Source organism: Ornithorhynchus anatinus, chromosome 18 (assembly GCF_004115215.2).
Source record: "Ornithorhynchus anatinus isolate Pmale09 chromosome 18, mOrnAna1.pri.v4, whole genome shotgun sequence".
In the NCBI taxonomy this organism is placed as follows: domain Eukaryota; kingdom Metazoa; phylum Chordata; class Mammalia; order Monotremata; family Ornithorhynchidae; genus Ornithorhynchus; species Ornithorhynchus anatinus.
The window spans coordinates 8307750-8326191 of NC_041745.1; the positions used below are offsets into that span (position 1 = coordinate 8307750).

An 18442-nucleotide genomic window follows, 5' to 3' on the forward strand; every position below is an offset into this window, starting at 1 on the left:
TACTGCTTGACCTCGAGTAAGTCACTTGTATTCACTGCACCTCAGTTTTACCATCTGTAAAATGGGGTTTAAATACCTATTCCCCCTCCTACTTACATTATAAGCCCCATATGGGATGGGGACTGTGTCCAGCCTATTTATCCTGTATCTACCTCAGGGCTTAGTACGGTGCATGGCACATAGTAAGTGCTGAACAAATGCCATTATTATTATTATCGTTATTATTTTTATTGCCTGATCTGGGAAAGCCAGAAATAGTGCAGTATTGATTGATAACAATCATTCCCCTTTCTTTGGGGATTAGGGGTTGTGTCAACTCCTTGGGTACCTGATCCTCCCTCTAGGATCCATCCTATCCCACTTCTCACAGCCCCGATCAGCTCTTGTCCTCCAGGTACTTCTCCATCAGTTGCTGTGTGATGGAGAAAGTCACTTAACTTCTCTGTGCTTCCGTGTCCTCATCTATAAAATGGGGATAAAATACCGGTTGCCCTTCTCTCTTAGCCTGGGTGCTTCAACTGGGACAGAAGCTGTGTTGGATCTGATGATCTGCCTTAGTGCTAAGCACAGATTGGCACATGGTAGGTGTTTAATAATACCATGATTATTATAGTCAATCAGTCAATCATATTTATCGAGCACTGTACTAAGCTCTTGGGAGAGTACAATATAACAGAGTCGGCTTACAGTCTGCGGGGGATAGATGTTTATAGAAATAAATTTTGGATATGTACTAAGTGCTGTGGGGCTGAGGAAGGGGAGACTAAAGGTAGCAAATCAGGGTAAAACAGAAGGGAGTGGGAAAAGAGGAAATAAGCGTTTAGTCAGTAAACCTGGAGTTCATTTACGTTTTACGTAGTAGAGCCCTTCTTTCTGGCAGGGGAGAAGAGGGGGCAGGGAGCTTCTCCTCTTCAGAACCTGGTGGTGGTGTGGGAAGTGATATAGACGATAGTCATTCGACCATTCAGTCGTATTTATTGAGCACTTACTGTGTGCAGAGCACTGTACTAAGTGCTCGGGAGAGTACGATATAACAATAAACAAACACATTCATTTCGCAAAATGAGCTTACAGTCTAGAGGGGTTGAACACTCATCTGAAATTGGCCTCCCCAGCCACCAGCTGGATCCGGCCACATGCCCCATTGGGACTTTGGAAGAGGGGTTTCGGCAAGAGAAGGACACAGCAGGGACCCTTGACTATTAGGTTAACAAATAAGAGCCCTCGGACTCCTCAGGTCTCTCTTGTGAAGGAAGTCGGTCAGCAGAACTGTAAAGGGACTTTTGGGGGGATTTCCAGAGCCGAGCCTGATTTTTATTGAAGTATTTTATGACTTTGAAAGGTCAGCCTTTCTCCTAATTAGTCAACCTGAAGACTGATTTTGCCAAGGGCTCTTCCTAATTTCCAATCGTGCCAGGATGGGGGTAAACTTGCAATTGGATCTCTGGAAAGGAAAGGAGAGGCCTCTGCTCTAGGTTTATCTCTGTGTTCACTGTGGGATGGAAACTTTTAAAGCCAGTATCTTGGAAAGCAGCCAGCTGTGCAGTGTTGAATAAGGATTCGCTTCAGACAGCATTCGCCCTAGGGAAACAAGGCTGGTTTTTGTTCAAATGACAGAGAAGTGAACAACCAACACCCCCTCTTCACTTCAAAAATCTTTTTTAGATTTAACACTGTGATTTTATCTCATAGTTCATAATAATGATGGTATTTTTTAAGCACATACTACATTCAAATTACTGTGGTAGATACAATGCCACCAGATCAAGCACAGTCCTTGTGCTACATGAGGCTCACAGTGTAAGGGGGAGAAAATTGTCTTATGCTGTTGAGTATCTCCAACCCGTAGCGATGCCATGGACTCATCTCTCCCAGAACGCCCCACCTCCACCCGTAGTCGTTCTGGTAGTGTATCCATAGAGTGTTCTTAGTAAAAATACAGAAGTGTTTTACCATTGCCTCCTTCCGCGCAGTAAACTTGAGTTTCCTCCCTCAACTCTCTCCCATGCCACCGTTGCCCAGCACAGGTGAGTTTTGACTTGTAACAGATTGCCTTCCGCTTGCTAGCCACTGCCCAAGACAGGAATGGAGTGGATATGCCTCTGCTTGACTCTCCCTCCTGTAGTCGAGACTTTCCAGTTGCGACCCTGAGAGAGGAAGGGGGAGAAACTAATGATATTTAATGCCCATTTAATCCCCAGATGAGGAAACTAAGCCACAGAGAATTCAAGTGACTTGCTCAAGATCACCTAGCAGACAAGTGGCGGGAAGGGATTAGAACCCAGATCTCATGATTCCTAGGCCTTGGCTCTTTCCAGTAGTTCTCCCCAAATGCAGCTCATCAATTCTGCTAACTAGGTAGTACAACAATGCATGAGTAGACAAGGAAGTAGAAAATGGAATGAAGAAGTCCAGAATTCCCTTTGAGGACTGGGAAGCAGAATAGAGCATCCTACAAAAAGGTCTACAATACTATAGTAGTTAATTGATTACACTGAGACCTATCCCAGGACAACTTTCTGTCTTCTTAGGTAGTTTCATCAGACTTACTTAAAAGTCATCAGTGGCAACGTAGGATCTCCAACAATGCACACAGTAAGTGCTCAATAAATACCATCTATTGATTGGAAGAATGAGGTCTTATGTAACAATCCACCATCACTGAGCTGTTGAGCTCAGCAAAATTTGACTGGGTGGGACATGTGAGTAGAATGGAGTCCAGCAGGTATATCCGAGTGGCCGTTATAGGTGAGCCATCAATACCCTCTATTCCTCTCCCCCTCTTTTCTCACCCTCTCTATGTCTCTCATTTTCTCCCCTACTCTAATTGTATTTTTCTCCTCTTTTTTCTCACCTTTCTTTCCCCTCCTCTCTTTCTCTCCAGTCCTCTTCTTTCTTTCTTTTCCCTCTTTTTTCATTTTCTCCCCACTTCTTTCTTACCCTCCTATTCTTTCTCTCTCCTTCTTTATCTTTTGTCTCTCTCTTTCTTCCCCTCCCTCTTTCTTTATCTCCTACCTTCTCCTCTTATTTCTTCCCTCCCCAGTGACCCCTTAAGGACACAAGGCCCCAAAGAGACAAAGACCCTGCTTGGCCACCTTCTAACCTGATGTCATAGTACTGACTCCCATGGAGTATTTCCGTGTGTGAGTGAATGTGAACATTGTAGGTGTAGCTGTTGATTTTGTGTGTTTGGCTGAATGAAAGTGTGATGAATGTGTTGATAAATGAGTGAGGGAGAAAGAGGGAAGGGGGTCCACATAGCTGGTGTGTAGAAAAGTGGGAGTTAGTGACTAAGTGTGCCTGTGTGGGTGATGTGGTTGAGTGAGCATGTCTGTGTCTGAGTGCTTCTGCTGGTGTGAGAGACTTGGTGTGTGTAGTGGTGGGAGGAGAAGGGGGGATGAAAGGGGTATAGAGAGAGAGCCTGTCACACCACTGTGTGACCAACACTCCAATCCACACTGGGTCCTTGGTTGCCCTGATGCCATCTGCAGTCCCTCTGTTAAGGAATCTGAAGGGGTGAATTTTAGGGTACGATGTAGGGGATTTGTTACTAAAGGAATGCACTCTAAAGAGGAAATCTGGGATACTTAGCATTCTTTGCCTGTGGAACTGTGTTGAAAGCCCCCAGAGTAATGAATGATTTTTAGGGTGCTCTGAAACACTTCCTCAATTAGTTCCAACAGGATACAGAGACTTACGGTGTGCGTCTGGAGTTGCGGGATGGGAATAAGCCTAGGGAATGGGTCAGGCTGGGTCAGGCAGGGCTGACCTCGAGCCAGCTGGCTGGCTTCTAGGGTGACCATTTGGCAGGTTTTATGCTGGACAGTCTGGGGTCTGGGTGGTCTTTCTCCTGTCCGTTATGGACATTGAGTGCCCCGCCTCCCTCCAGCTCAGCTCTTGCCATGGAGTTCCATAGTTCAGAAGCAGTGCCAGTGTTCCCGGGAACCTGGGAGTGGAATGCAGTGGCTCTGGAGCAAAGTGGGGAGGGGTCGGGGGTCCCGCTGGGGTCAGCTCCATCCTAGGTCCAGGTGGACAGTTACTAATTGGTCGTACAATGTCATCATGTATAGGGTCTCACTAGTTTAATCTCTGACTAAATACCTAAGGTACAAAAAATCGATGTAGAGGTATATCCGAGCTAGGGGTGGCCAAGTCTATCTAAGTACTTGCTGAAGGGAGAAGCCCCTCTAAAGTGGGATGAGGACGATTAGCCACCGGTGGAAAATTCTTAAATCTGCTACAGGTGCAAGGATAAGAGAGGGGAGGCAGTGTGGTCTAGTTGGAAAGAGCTTGGGCCCGGGAGTCAGGAGACCCAAGTTCTAGTCCCAGCTCAGACACTAGCCTGCTGTGTGATCTTGGGTGAGTCACGAAACCCACCGACTCTCACTTTTCTCATCTATAAGATGAGGCTAAGATAGATGGTGAGCCCTACGTGGGACAAGGACCGTATCCAATCTCATAACCTCGTATCCACCCCAGTGCTTAGCATCTAGTATGGCTTAATGAATGCCATAATTGTTGGGGTCTACACTGTTAGTTATTGTGATGCCAGTGCACATCTCTCAGCACCGCCGTCAGTGAGTCCATCAATCAATAGTATTTATTGAAAGCTTACTGTGTGCAGAGCCCTGTACTGAACACTTGAGAGGGTACGCTACAACAGTGGGTAGACAGTATCCCTGCACTGAAGGAGTTTAGGGTCTAGTACTAAGACTATTGGGTGGATTTAGCTTTGAGCCAGTCCTGTCTTTAAATGTTTTGCTAAAACTCCCTAGGCACTGCCACTTAACAGATTCAGCCAGCAGATAATCAGTAGGTCTACTTCCCAGACATCCTTGTGGAAATCAGTGAGACTTTCCTTTGCCTCTCCTCTCTTATTTATTTGGGTCACCACGCTAAAGTAAATCTCCCAAGGGGAGCTGTCAGAGTATGTGCTCATCACTGAGCCAAGAAAGGGAAAGTATATTTATGTAAGCTAACTCCCATCTTTCCCTGGAGTTCTCGGTTCAGTGGGAAAACCTGAGGCAGAGGAAATGTTTGCCAAATGTTTCCACTTATACTGAAATTCTTGATTACTCCTTTTCTGATGTCAGAGAAGCCCTGGTTCAGCAGGAAGAGAACTCCGGTTAAAATTCTGTTCCCTACTGTGGTATTCTTGTGACGAAAACAATGAGAATGAAAATCAGTTCCTCTTTCAACTTAATTCCCTTTCCACCCGCCCCGGCTCTTTTCCTTCCTCACCATTCATTCAGCTGTTTCTTGTGCACATTTTCTTTTTCCATTTGACTGGGAGAAGATAAGATCTCCAAAGCGTTTTATGGAGGGGAACGACCTACCGAATACTGTCTTTTGCGCCAATGCTCAATAAATGCCATTACTGCTATGAAATGTATCCAAAAGAAAACAATTGAATTGGATTTTTAAATGTAAATATTTAACTTTGAAAATGCTAACATCCACATCCCAGTCAGCAAAAAGACCCCCTGTGCTAAGAGGCTAAAAATTTATGATTCATCTAGTGCCAAGCAGAGAATTCATTCATTCATTCAATAGTATTTATTGAGTGCTTACTATGTGCAGAGCACTGTACTAAGCGCTTGGAATGAACAAGTCGACAACAGATAGAGACAGTCCCTGCCGTTTGACGGGCTTATGGTCTAATCGGGGGAGACGGACAGACAAGAACAATGGCAATAAATAGAGTCAAGGGGAAGAACATCTCATAAAAACAATGGCAACTAAATAGAATCAAGGCGATGTACATTTCATTAACAAAATAAATAGGGTAATGAAAATATATACAGTTGAGCAGACGAGTACAGTGCTGAGGGGATGGGAAGGGAGGGGGGAGGAGCAGAGGGAGATGGGGGGAAAAGAGGGTTAAGCTGCGGAGAGGTGAAGGGGAGATGGTAGAGGGAGTAGAGGGAGAAGAGGAGCTCAGTCTGGGAACGCCTCTTGGAGGAGGTGAGTTTTAAGTAGGGTTTTGAAGAGGGGAAGAGAATCAGTTTGGTGGAGGTGAGGAGGGAGGGCATTCCAGGACCGCGGGAGGACGTGGCCCGGGGGTCGACAGCGGGATAGGCGAGACTGAGGGACGGTGAGGAGGTGGGCGGCAGAGGAGCGGAGCGTGCGGGGTGGGCAGTAGAAAGAGAGAAGGGAGGAGAGGTAGGAAGGGGCAAGGTGATGTAGAGCCTTGAAGCCTAGAGTGAGGAGTTTTTGTTTGGAGCGGAGGTTGATAGGCAACCACTGGAGGTGTTTAAGAAGGGGAGTGACATGCCCAGATCGTTTCTGCAGGAAGATGAGCTGGCGGCGGAGTGAATAATAGACTGGAGCGGGGCAAGAGAAGAGGAAGGGAGATCAGAGAGAAGGCTGACACAGTAGTCTAGCCGGGATGCATTTTGATTCTCACTCTTCTATTCAGGTGAAGTATTTCAGAGGTTGAGGAGATGGGAAGAAGCAAGGGTGAAAAGAGCAGGCCGGAACTCAGTTCTAGTCAAACAGAAATAGCTGGAACAGATGTTTTGGTGCCAAAATTATTTTGTAGTGGGAGCGGCAGTGGGGACAGGTTGTGGTATGGCCCAGTTAGTCGATCGTATTTATTGAGCACTTACTGTGTGCACAGCACTGTACTAATCTCTTGGGAGAGTACAGTATAACAGACACGTTCCCTGCTTACAGTGAGCAGTGTGGCCCAGTGAAGAAAGGTTGTAGGGCCCAGCCCCACCTCCTGCCTTGTTCTTCCTCTCCACTTTTCATGCCAGTTCCATTTTTTTCCTCTCACCCTTGGGATGCTGACAAGAGTGTGGAAGGAGGGAAGTGTCTGAGCTAAGATCAATTCTGCACATGCCACAGACCAGAGTGTGAGCACTACTGGAATGCCAGTATTGAAACTCAAACATCACTCCCGCGATGAAGTGCTTAACGAAGAAGGTTATAGCAGGGGGAATCCCTGCACTTTGCCACTCTGACTGCAGCTGCAACTGTTGGACTCTGACTCATAAGCAGCCGAAACTGCTCCTCTAGTCACATTATTCTACTTTGTTTTTATTTTGTGTAGTTATCCTTTCCTTATACTGCTTTACTGATTTTACTTTTGCAGCTTTCTTTAGATGTCTATCACCAATTTCCCCACTCCTTTTATATTCCCAGATTGTGAGCCCCTGAGGGCCGGGGACCTTGTATAATTCCCACCTGAGATCTTTTTCCAGTGCTTAGTACACAGTGCTCTGCACACAATAAGGGCTTAAAAAATACCACTCCTCCTCCTCCTCCTCCTATATTCCAGATACTGTAGTAAGCACCAGGGTAGATACAAGATATCAGGTTGGACACAGTCCCTGTCCCACATAGGGCTCACAGTCTTAATCCCCATTTTGCAGATGAGGTAACTGAGGCACAGAGAAGTTAAGTGATTTGCTCAAAGTCACACAGCAGACAAGCCAAGGAGTCCAGATTAGAACTCAGGTCCTCTGATTCCCAGACCCAAGCTCTAATATGGTATTTGTTAATTTGGTACTTATTAGGCACTTATCATGTTCCAAACACTGGGATAGACACGAGTAGGTTGGACAGTCCCTGTCCCAGTTAGGACTCACAGTCTTAATCCCCCTTTTGCAGGTGAGGTAACTACAGATGAGACACTGAAAAGTGACTTTGCCCAAGTCCCACAGGAGACAAGTGGTGGAGCCTGGTTTAGAATTCAGGTCCTGTCTCTCAGGCCCATGTTCTTTCTATTAGTAATAATGATGGCTGTTAAGCGCTTACTATGTGCAAAGCACTGTATTAGCATTTAATGGGTGGCCATTTCAGAGCACTTTTTCCCGCTCTGCCTCCAGCTTGGGTTGGTACTGAACAACTCTGAAGAATTACTCATGTTCTTCATCCCTTTGGCAAGCCTCCTAGGAGAAAACCAAATTTTCCCAGCATGAAGGTGAGTTGGATCTGGGGAAGATTCAAAGCCTTATTTCTGAATCACATAACTCCCCTTGGAAATATAACCCCCACCTTTTCATGTCAGCACATTGGCTCTAGCGTAACGACACTTAGAAGTACTCAACAGCGGACACTGACGATAGTGTCGGTCTGCAGTGTGGCCAAGTGGAAAGAGCAATGAACCCAGGAGACAGAGGACCTGGGTTCTAATGGGTTCTGATCCTGGTTCTGCTGCATGACCTTGGGCAAGCTACTTAACTTTTCTGGGCCTCATCTGTTTCCTTATAGTAAAAATGGGATTAACATACCTGTTCGTACTCCTCCTTAGATTGTGACTCCCATGTGGAACAGAGACTTCGTTTGACTCATTGTCTTGTATCTATCGCCCATTGCTTAGTGCAGAACTTGGGACTTAATCAATCATATTTATCAAGCATTTACTGCACTCATTCTATCGTATTTATCGAGTCCTTACCGTGTGCAGAGCACTGTACTAAGAGCTTGAAAAGTACAATTCAGCAACAGAGAAGACAACCCCTTCCCATAACAGGCTCACAGTCTGCAGAGCACTGTCCTAAGCTTTTGGGAGAGGACAAGATAACAGAGACATTCCCTGCCCACAGTGAGTTTACAGTCTAGAGGGGGAGAGGGACATTAAATAATTTACAGATATGGACATAAGTAATGCTGGGCTGGGCCGGGGAGGGTGGTGAATAAAGGGAACAAGTCAGGGTAACACAGATGGGAGTAGGAGAAAAGGAAATGAGGGTTTAGTCACATAATAAACATTTAACAAGTACCCCAATTATTATTAGACCAGAAGTGCAAACGATTGATACCAACCAAAGTCCTTCAGGAGGGGGAGGTGCCTGATCAGAGCCACTTTCACAGATGTTTTTCTCTACCTCAGGGCCAGGATGAGAGCCAGACTGTTGTCCTCTGGTCTCGTGCTGTCTGGGGCTTTCCCAGGATGCTGGGGCCATCCCTTATGGGTGGATCCAAGCGGGGAAGCCCCGGGGAATGTAAAAGTAGAGTGGCCAGGCCAAGCAGAGAGAGTGAAGCCAAACTTGGGTCACTGAGCCAAAGGGGAAGTCCAACAGAGGTTGTTAGAGATAAGCTCCCAGCGGCATGGCAAGGGAGGTGTGTTGCCAAGTTGTTTATCGATTTCTAACTGGGATCTTCGAAGTTGTGGTGAAGGGAAATGAGAGGTAACTACACAGAAGCAGCGTGGCTCAGTGGAAAGAGCACGGGCTTTGGAGTCAGGGCTCATGAGTTCGAATCCCAGCTCTGCCACTTGTCGGCTGTGTGACTGTGGGCGAGTCACTTCACTTCTCTGGGCCTCAGTTCCCTCATCTGTAAAATGGGGATTAAGACTGTGAGCCCCACGTGGGACAACCTGATTCCCCTATGTCTACCCCAGCGCTTAGAACAGTGCTCGGCACCTAGTAAGCGCTTAACAAATACCAACATTATTAACAAATACCAACACAGAAGAGCCAAGGGTGAGGAAGGGAGGAGGAGGAGAAGGTGTGTGTTGACAGACAGAACTTGTTGAGTTGAACTAGTCAGAAGAGTGCTGTGGCCTAGTGGATAGGGCACGGGCCTGGGAGTCAGAAGGACATGAGTTCTAATCCTGGCTCCGCCACTTGTCTGCTGTGTGACCTTGGGCAAGTCACTTTACTTCTCTGTGCCTCAGTTCCCTCAGCTGTAAAACGGGGGTTAAGACATTCCAAGCGCTTAGGACGGTGCTCTGCACACAGTAAGTGCTCAATAAATATGATTGAATGAATGAATGAGGGCTGTGGACTGTCCAACCTGATTAGCCTGTATCTAGCCCAGCACTTAGAACAGTTCCTGGGACATAGTAAGCGCTTTACAAATACCACATTAAAAAAACCTCCCAAAACACCCAAATTTAGTTCACATCAGTGGCACTGTGGATTCTCCAGCGCAGGCACCCACCAGGATGATGGGCAGTTGTGTGGCCGGGGATTCCCGGGGTGGAACTTGGACCAGCTACCGACTTGGGAGTGTTCGAGGGGGTGAGTATTGCCACAGCATCGGTGAACATGTGGAATTCGTTACGAGAAGCTGTGCAGGCCCTAAATAGTCCAAAGTTCAAGGAGGGCTTGGATCAGTTCTCAGATGACATTCCTTAACGGCCTTTCCCCAACTGTCCAGGGTTGAGGAAGCAGGCTGGGGGGTGGGGGGAGCGGGGAGGGCTCCAGGCAGCCCTTTTAACACCAGACCACTGAAGCCTGAGCTGGGGAGAGACTGCCCAATCCCCATGCCATCGGGACCTCTCATAACCCTCTGCTCCAGCCCAGGAAAGATGAAAAAGCAGCAGAGGCATGGAGTCTTTCCAACTTTTAGACCACTGAGGAGGCTATAGTTAGTCATTCAGTCAGTCAGTCGTATTTATTGAGCGCTTGCTGTGCATGGAGCACCGTACTAAGTTCTTGGGAGAGTACAGTATAACAATATAATACACAATCCCTGCTCACAAGGAGCTTACAGTCTAGAGGGGGAGACTGAGATTAATATAAATAAATAAATTACAGCTATGGACATCAGGGCTGTGGGGAGGTGAATAAAGGGAGCAAGTCAGGGTAAGGCAGAACGGAGTGGAAGTTGTGGCTGTGGCTCTGCCCTCTTGTTGTCTATTGTTATTATTGTACTTATCATTGACCTTATCTTTTATAAGTCAAGTTCGTGTTTTCATCGTTCCATTTCTCCTTGTGTGCTGATTACAATCAATCGATCAAGCAATCAATGGTATTTATTGAGCACTTACTGGGTGCAGTGCGCTGAACTAAGTGCTTGGGAGAGTACAGTATAACAGAGTTGGTAGACATGTTCCCTGCCCACATCAAGCTCACAGTCTAGAGCAGGAGACAGCAACAATATAAAGAAATTACGGATATGGACACAAGTGCTTGTGGGGCTGAGGGAGGGGTGAATAAAGGTTTCAAATCCCCCTCTTCCCTCATCCCTAGATTGAGAGCCCAGGGGGCCTGGGCCCAGAACCCCATCTAATTCTCATCCTCTGTACAGTGCTCTGTACACAGTAGATGTATTTAATCAGTGCTATGGAATGAATGATCGGTTACTAAAGGGAACATTAGGGCTAGGCAATTGAATGGTATATCTCTAATCAGTCAGTTAATCAAGAGGATCTATTGACCACCTAAGGCATGCAGAGCCCTGTGATAATGACATGAAGGAGACTTAGGGATCGATAAATTGTGCTAAGGAATTACGGGTAGTGCTGTTGGTTTGCTTGCGCATCTCTTCCAACTCCAGTCCACACCTCACTCTGCTGCCCATTCTGTCCATGTTTCCCCACTCCCCACTGGCAACCTCCAGTGGTTGCCCACCCATCTCCACATCAAGCAGAAACTCCTCACCATTGGCTTTAAAGCACTCAGTCACCTTGTCCCCTCCTACCTCATCTCACTGCTTTCCTCCTACAACCCAGCCTGCACACTTTGCTCCTCGGAAGCCAACCTACCCACTGTATCTCAATCTCATCTATGTCATCACCAACCTCTCGCCCACGTCCTGCCTCTAGCCTGGAACAACCCTCCTCCTTCATATCTGGAAGACGATCACTCTCCCCACCTCCAAACTTGCTTCAAAGCACATCTCCTCCAAGAGGCCTTCCCTGACTTTTCCCACTCCCTTCTGCATCGCCTTTGCACTTGAATTTGGTCCCTTTATTCACGCACCACCCCCACCACCTCAGCCCCACAGTACTTACGTACTTATCTGGAATTTATTTATATTAATATCTGTGTCCCGCTTCTAGACTGTAACCTTGTTGTGGGCAGAGAACGTAACTAGCGACTCTATTATATCGTACTCTCCCAGGTGCTCAATACGATGCTCTACACACAGTAAGCGCTTCGTAAATACTATTGATTGATTGATCGTTGTCCCACTTCAACCCATCTAGTTTCTGCCAGTCATGTTCCCTCCGGGGCAGTGGGTGGAACAAGGGAGTTGAGGGGCAGGAATGCCACACGCTGTGAAAGAATTTTGCCTACAGAACCAATTTCTGGCTAGAGTGTCCACAGTTGTGCCATAGTGCCAATGACAGCAGGTGATTGCCAATGTAGCCCTCTCAGTAGCTGCCAACCCCGACTTGGGCATTGTTCCCTCTCAACCTTTTCTATGGTATTTGTTAAGTGCGTACTGAGGGTCAAGCACTGTTCTAAGTGTGGACCGGTTACAGTCCCTGTCCCACATGGGGCTTACAGTCAAGTAGGAAGAAGAACAGGTATTGAATCCCCATTTTACAGTTGAGGAAACTGAGGTGCAGAGAAGTTAAGTGACTTGCCCCAGGTCACCCAGCAGGCAGAACTGGGATCAGAACCCAGGTCCTCTGGCTCCCCAGCTCCATGTTTTATCCACTAGGCCACACTGTTTCCCAGTGTCAGCCCTGTAAGTCCTCTGGCTAAGATGTGAAGGTGGCACAATTGAGTTAGTTAATTGATGGGGGCGAGGAAAGGGGTCAAAATCAGAGAAGATTATAGCTCTGCCCTTCATTTTCAGCCAAGCAGGAAGAAGAAATCCCCTTCCTTATCAGTCGTACAAGGAACTGGAAGAGACGGGGGACTTTGGGGCTTTTTTGGGAAGCAGAATGGAAACTCCTCCTGACTTTTCATTTTTCCTCCTTCAAGCAACAGATTACCCTTGACAGAGAGGAGAACCGTCATCTGAGTTTGAGCTTTCTGATTGCCTTCTTGGTGTCAACAGGCTTGGGAGGAAATATGCTGGGAGCTTCTATCCTTCCTGGCTAGGTCTTTGGAAGTGAGTCAGGACAGAAAAGGAGGGAGAATTTTCTGTTGGCGCAAAACAGTTGAGATTGCCCATGGTTACACTGAATAGAAAAGAGAATAATTCAGACATAAATGTAAAAGCAGAAATAGATTTCCAGTTCCTCGGTGCTTCTGACCTTAAAAAAACCCCCATGTTGCAGGATTCCATGATTAGGATGGTAATTAATATTATGTAATCTTCTATTCCTTTGGCCATCCGAGTCCTGATAAATGGCTCCTGGGGTAATCTGTACCTTGCTGGGTCTGCTTGAGGCGAGTGGTTTTTTTGTTTGTTTTTTGTTTTGTTTTGTTTTTTTCCTTCAAGGGAGTATGCGTGGTCTAGTGGAAGGAATTTGGGAGTGGGAGTCAGGAGACCTGGGTTCTAATAATATCAGTATTTGTTAAGTGCTTACTATGTGCCAAGCACTATTCTCTAAGTGCTGGGGTAGATGCAAGGTTATCAGATTGAACACAGTCCCTGTCCTTCATGGGGCTCAGTCTAGGTAGGAGGGAGTAGGATTCAATCCTCATTTTATACAGGAGGAAACTAAGGTGCAGAGAAGTTAAGTGACTTATCCAAGGTCACACAGCAGATTAGTGGCAGAGGCAGGATTAGAACCCAGGTCCTCTGCCTCCCAGGCCCATAGTCTTTCCCCTAGGCCATGCTGCTTCTCAGTTTTCTTTTATGTGACCCTTGGCCAGTCACTTAACCTCTCGGGGCCTCAGTGTTCTCATCTATCGAATGGGCTATCTGCTTTCCTCTCCTCTTAGATTTTGAGCTTTGGGTGGGACAGGATTGTGCCCGATCTGATTACCTCAAGTCCACTCCAGTACTGAGCACAGTGCTCTGGGACATAGGAGGTGCTTGGTAAATACCATAATTAATATGGGAAGTTTTCAACCACCTGAAGAGCTTGTCTGAGGTCGCTTAGGAATCCATACCAAGAGAGGCTGAGAATTGGAAGTTTGAAGTACCACAAACTTTAGTTAAAAACTTTCATACATTGCCACAAAAGCCTGAATCCTGGATGGGACCATTGCAATGAGCTGTAGATCCTCAGGAACAGGGATGGCATCAAGGGAAGGTGCTGAGATGACATCGTTCGGTAGAACTTAAAAGGATGCTCCAGGTGCAGTTGTTCTTGGAGGCAGGGGATGGACTAAGTGACCCCAGGAGCCCAGAACTAGGAATGAGTTGCACAGGACTGAAATTAGAGCAGCTAAAGCCAAATCAGCTATCAATCAATCAATCAATCAATCAGTGGCATTTACTGAGTGAGCATCTACTGGATGCTAGGCACTAAACACTTGGAAAGAGACCAAAAGTAACAAAATGGTCTAACTCTGTGAGTTCTGGAAAAATTTTTAGAGGTCAAAATACATTTTTCTTCTGTGCCCTCCATGCCATTTCAGCCATTTCTGACCTTTCAGATGGGAGCTGATTTTGATTTTTTGACTGAGGATTTTGGTTTTTAGGCTATTTGACTTCAGTTGCTTTGATTCAGGCCAAAACATAATAATTATGGTATTTGTTAAGTACTTACTATGTGCCAAGCACTGTTCTAAGCGCTAGGGTAGATACAAGGTAATCAGATTGTCCCACATAGGGTTCACAGTCTTAATCCCCAATTTACAGATGAGGTAACTGAGGCACAGAAAAGTTAAGTGACTTCCCCAAGGTCACAAGCTGGGTTTCCATGAGTGGATTGTCCACTCTTCACCCTCTCCAATTAGGACACTGATCCATAGTCCAGTGAGATCCCAGGAACATTTCCCAACCTGCCTCCTCATCTGTTTCCCCATCCCCTGAGCTTCCCTGCTGCCACTCACTTTTCCCTGTTCCTATAGGCATCCATTGGTTGGGGGTGATTGTGGGGAGGGAGAGAGGCCAAGTAAGGTATGCCTCCCTTTTGGTTGACTACTTACTGAACTACTGTATCTTTATCGACTCTCCCTATAATAAAAGTACCTGAACTCCCATCCCTTTTGACAAAGAGTTCCTAGTGACACTCATGGCCAGCATCATTATCTGAAATTTCTGAATTTGCTTGACAGTAAGGACTGTCTTAAAGACTAGACAACTGAAAAAGAGACTACAGTTTTTAAAGGTATTTTAGAATGCTAAAACCACAGAGGTGGAAGGGATCTCATGAAACCAGCCGAACCAACCTCCTGCCTCCAGATAATTCCAGAGTGTGGCGCTAACTGGTGCCTTGACCCTCTTTCACTTCCTGTAAGCAGTGTTGCCTAATGGGTAGAGCACGGGCTTGGGAGTCAGAAGGACCTGGGTTCTAGTCCTGGCTCTACCACTTGTCAGCTGGGTGACCTTTGGCAAGTCGTTTCACTTTTCTAGGTCTCAGTTACCTCATCTGTAAAGTGGGGATTAAGACTGTGAGCCTCGTGTGGGACAGGGACTCAGCTCAACCTGATTGGCTTGTATCTGCCCCAGCACTTAGAACAGTGCCTGGAACGAAGTGCGAGCTTAGCAAATTCCATTAAAAAAGACCCGGGTCTCTGTGTGAAGTAGATTGCCAAAGGCCATGTAAAAAACCCACGGAGGAGAGCTCAGCAGTCACCCCTCCCAAAGCCCCAGCCCACTGAACGAGAGACTTCCTTCTTTTTCTCTGAAATAGAAATTGGCTGAGCCTGATTGATTTTTTCCTTATGTTCCCGGAAAACCCCTGGGCTTCAGGCCTTTTGCTTTAGTATTTACTTTCAAGATGATTTTTCCATAGCGTATTTCCACCCACCACAAAACTAGGAGAGCTGTGGAAGCGAAAGTGTCTTTACTGATGTCTTTCTCCCCTTGGGTCAGCGTGCGGTCTGGGAGGGGAGGTTGCATGATCACTATGGGTCGAAAGGCCTGTTCCTTGCTTTAATTTTCAGTTGCGGAAGATAAAATTCCTAGGGTGATTTCTGCTCCACTCAGATAGCATATTTAGCTAGTGTCACTCTGGAATATCCTCATCAGTCTCACTGATGATTTACAGAGTTCTCTTTCTCCTCTGCCACCCGCCACCGCCCCCCCCCCCAAAGGAATCAGAGCAGTCTAAGAGATAGCATATCCAAGTGGATTATCTGAGTACTTTCATTTGACAGAGGGGAATGGAAATGCGAAGAAATTTCTCAGGCCTCCAGGGACCTTGTGATAGTTCTGAAATTCAAGTTTTCAGACCCTCATCCTGATGATCCTGCCGCCCTCTGCCCTGTTTCCTTCTGGCAATCCCTGTCCGGTCCATTAGCTCTGAGAATTTTGAAGGGTGCGGTATTGGTTATCATTTCACGCTATGCCAAGCACTGTGCTAGCGCTGGGGTAGAAACAAGATAATCGGATTGGACCCAGTCCCCGTCCCAGACGGGGCTCACAGTCTAAGTGGGAGGGAGAGCAGGTATTTAATCCCCATTATTCAGATGAGGAAATTGAGGCACAGAGAGGCTAAGTGACTTTCCTGAGGTCACACAGCTGGCAACTGGCAGAGCCGGGACTAGAACACAGGTCTCCTGGCTCCCAGTTCTGTACTCTTTCCTCTAAAACCATGATATTGGGCAACTTCACATGGCCCGAGACCATTCAGAGACTCAGACCCAGAAAATGGGACGTTAAAATGTACAAAGGCAAGACTTAATCTCGGGGTGAAAATATTTTACGGTATTTGTATATTTCTTCTTCTTCTTAATACTACTGCAAATGGAGTCCCATATTGAACAGGAGCTTAGTCTACTCTCAGAACCTTGTTGCAATAATGATGAAGCAGCACACCGTAGAGTGGAAAGAGCAAGGGCCTGGGAGTCAGAGGACCTGGGGTCTAATCACATTTCTGCCACTCATCTATGTGACCTTGGGCAAGTCACTTAACTCCTCAGTTCCCTCATCTGCAAAAGTGGGGATTTGCTACCTGTGTTTCCTCCTACTCAGAATGTGAGCCCCATATGAGACCTGATTATCTCGTTTTGACTCCAGTGCTTCGTACAGTGCATGGCACATGATAAATGCTTAACAAATTCCATCATCATTATTATTATTATTGTTGTTTTTGGATCGGTATACTTAATGTATTTGTTGTCTTTATTTGTCCAGCTCTTTTAATCAGCTATCTCACTTTATTATTTTACTTATTTTACCTTCATATCACCCCTGGAAGTGTCAGGCTTTATTGTCTCCATTTGACAGACAAGGAAACTGAGACCCAGAGCATTTAAATGACCTGCCCACGTCCTTACTACAGACTAGTGGGAGAGCTGGGTCTGGCATTCTAAACAACATCATCATCCAGGCAGTGGGAGGAGGAGTCACAAGCATTAGGTTAGGTTGGTGCAGGCAGGAAATTTCCTCCATGATATAACAACCTCATGCCTGACCACGGATTGACCCAGGAATCAGTCGGCCGCTACCTGGTGTCTGGGCATACTGGTCGCTCTGGGCTGCCTCTCTCCCTCTGTTTCTAGAGTCCGGCTTCTGAGAACTGCCCGGACCATGATGTTTTGGGAGGAGGCTGGCCACTCGCCAGGATTTATCCCAGGCAATCTGGCTTTCAGCTGGTCTGGCCCGAGTCCAGTATTGTGGGGGCGGGGGTCAGCAAAAGAATATTCTGTGTCCTTGGACTCCCTCCCATAGCCACCCTAGGAGGGAGACAAGGCTCAGGAATGGGTTGGTGGAAACATCCCAGATGCTACTTTTTATTTAGGCAGGCGCACTGACCTCTGGGTCTGTGGGGTGGGCTCGAGTATAGACCACCGTACACCCAGTAAATACGATTGACTGACTAAAAATGCATTCACCTAGCCAGTGGGGAGCAGTTTCCACTAATGGGAGCTTGGCACCTAGAATTAGGATTGCCTTGAGTCGATTCAGCTCCCCCTCAAAATTACTTTCCAGTGAGAAATCCACCAAAATATTTTTTGCCCTCGGCAGACACAAACAGACTGAACTGGTCTTTTCCCTTGAACTCTCAGAGCCACAAAATGCAGACTGCTAATCTGCCAGATTCGATCCTGGAAATAGAAAACAAGCTGGAATAATGTTTTCTCCCCCCCCCCCCCCCCGCCCCCTTTGCTTTAATTGGGGTAATGTGTCTCTGTATCTGCCAATAGTAGAGAATTTCTCCATGTTTTTATCTAAAATGGAGGGACTAATGCCTTCTGGGAACTTTTCAGAGCAGGGAACAATGGGAAGTGGAATGGAGGGGCTTTTTTAAGCTATACCAGCTCAGAGGGAATGGAGAAGGAACAGTTTGTTTAGGGTGGCCTTTACTTTTGTTTTGTTTTAATGGTATTTATTAAGCACTTAATATTGGCCAGACACTAAGCTAAACGCTGGGAGAGATGCAAGTTAATCAGGTTGGACAGAGGCCGTGTCCCACATGAGGCTCACAGTCTTAATCCCCATTTTTCAAATGAGGTAAATCTCCCCGCCACTTGTCTGAGTCACCTTGTTCAAGTCCCTTAGCTTCTCTGTGCCTCAGTTACTTCATCTGCAAAACAGGGATTAAGGCTGTGAGCCCTCTGTGGAACGTGGACTGTGTCCAACCTTACTAGCTTATGTCTATCCCAGCGCTTGGTATGGTGTGTGGCACATAGTAAGTGCTTAATAAATGCCATCAAAACAAAACAAAAACTTTAAATAGATTGAGGGAGAAATCTTCAGAACCCTTTAGAGAATTTCCAAGATAAATCTTGGTGACTGCAGAAGCAAA

The 18442-nt window shown here is 46.5% G+C and overlaps 1 long non-coding RNA gene across 2 annotated transcripts in view; it reads left to right on the top strand.

The window, feature by feature from the left end:
* LOC114818269 overlaps window positions 1-18442 on the top strand; it is a 63432-nt gene that overhangs the window by 14370 nt on the left and 30620 nt on the right. The window lies entirely within an intron of this gene.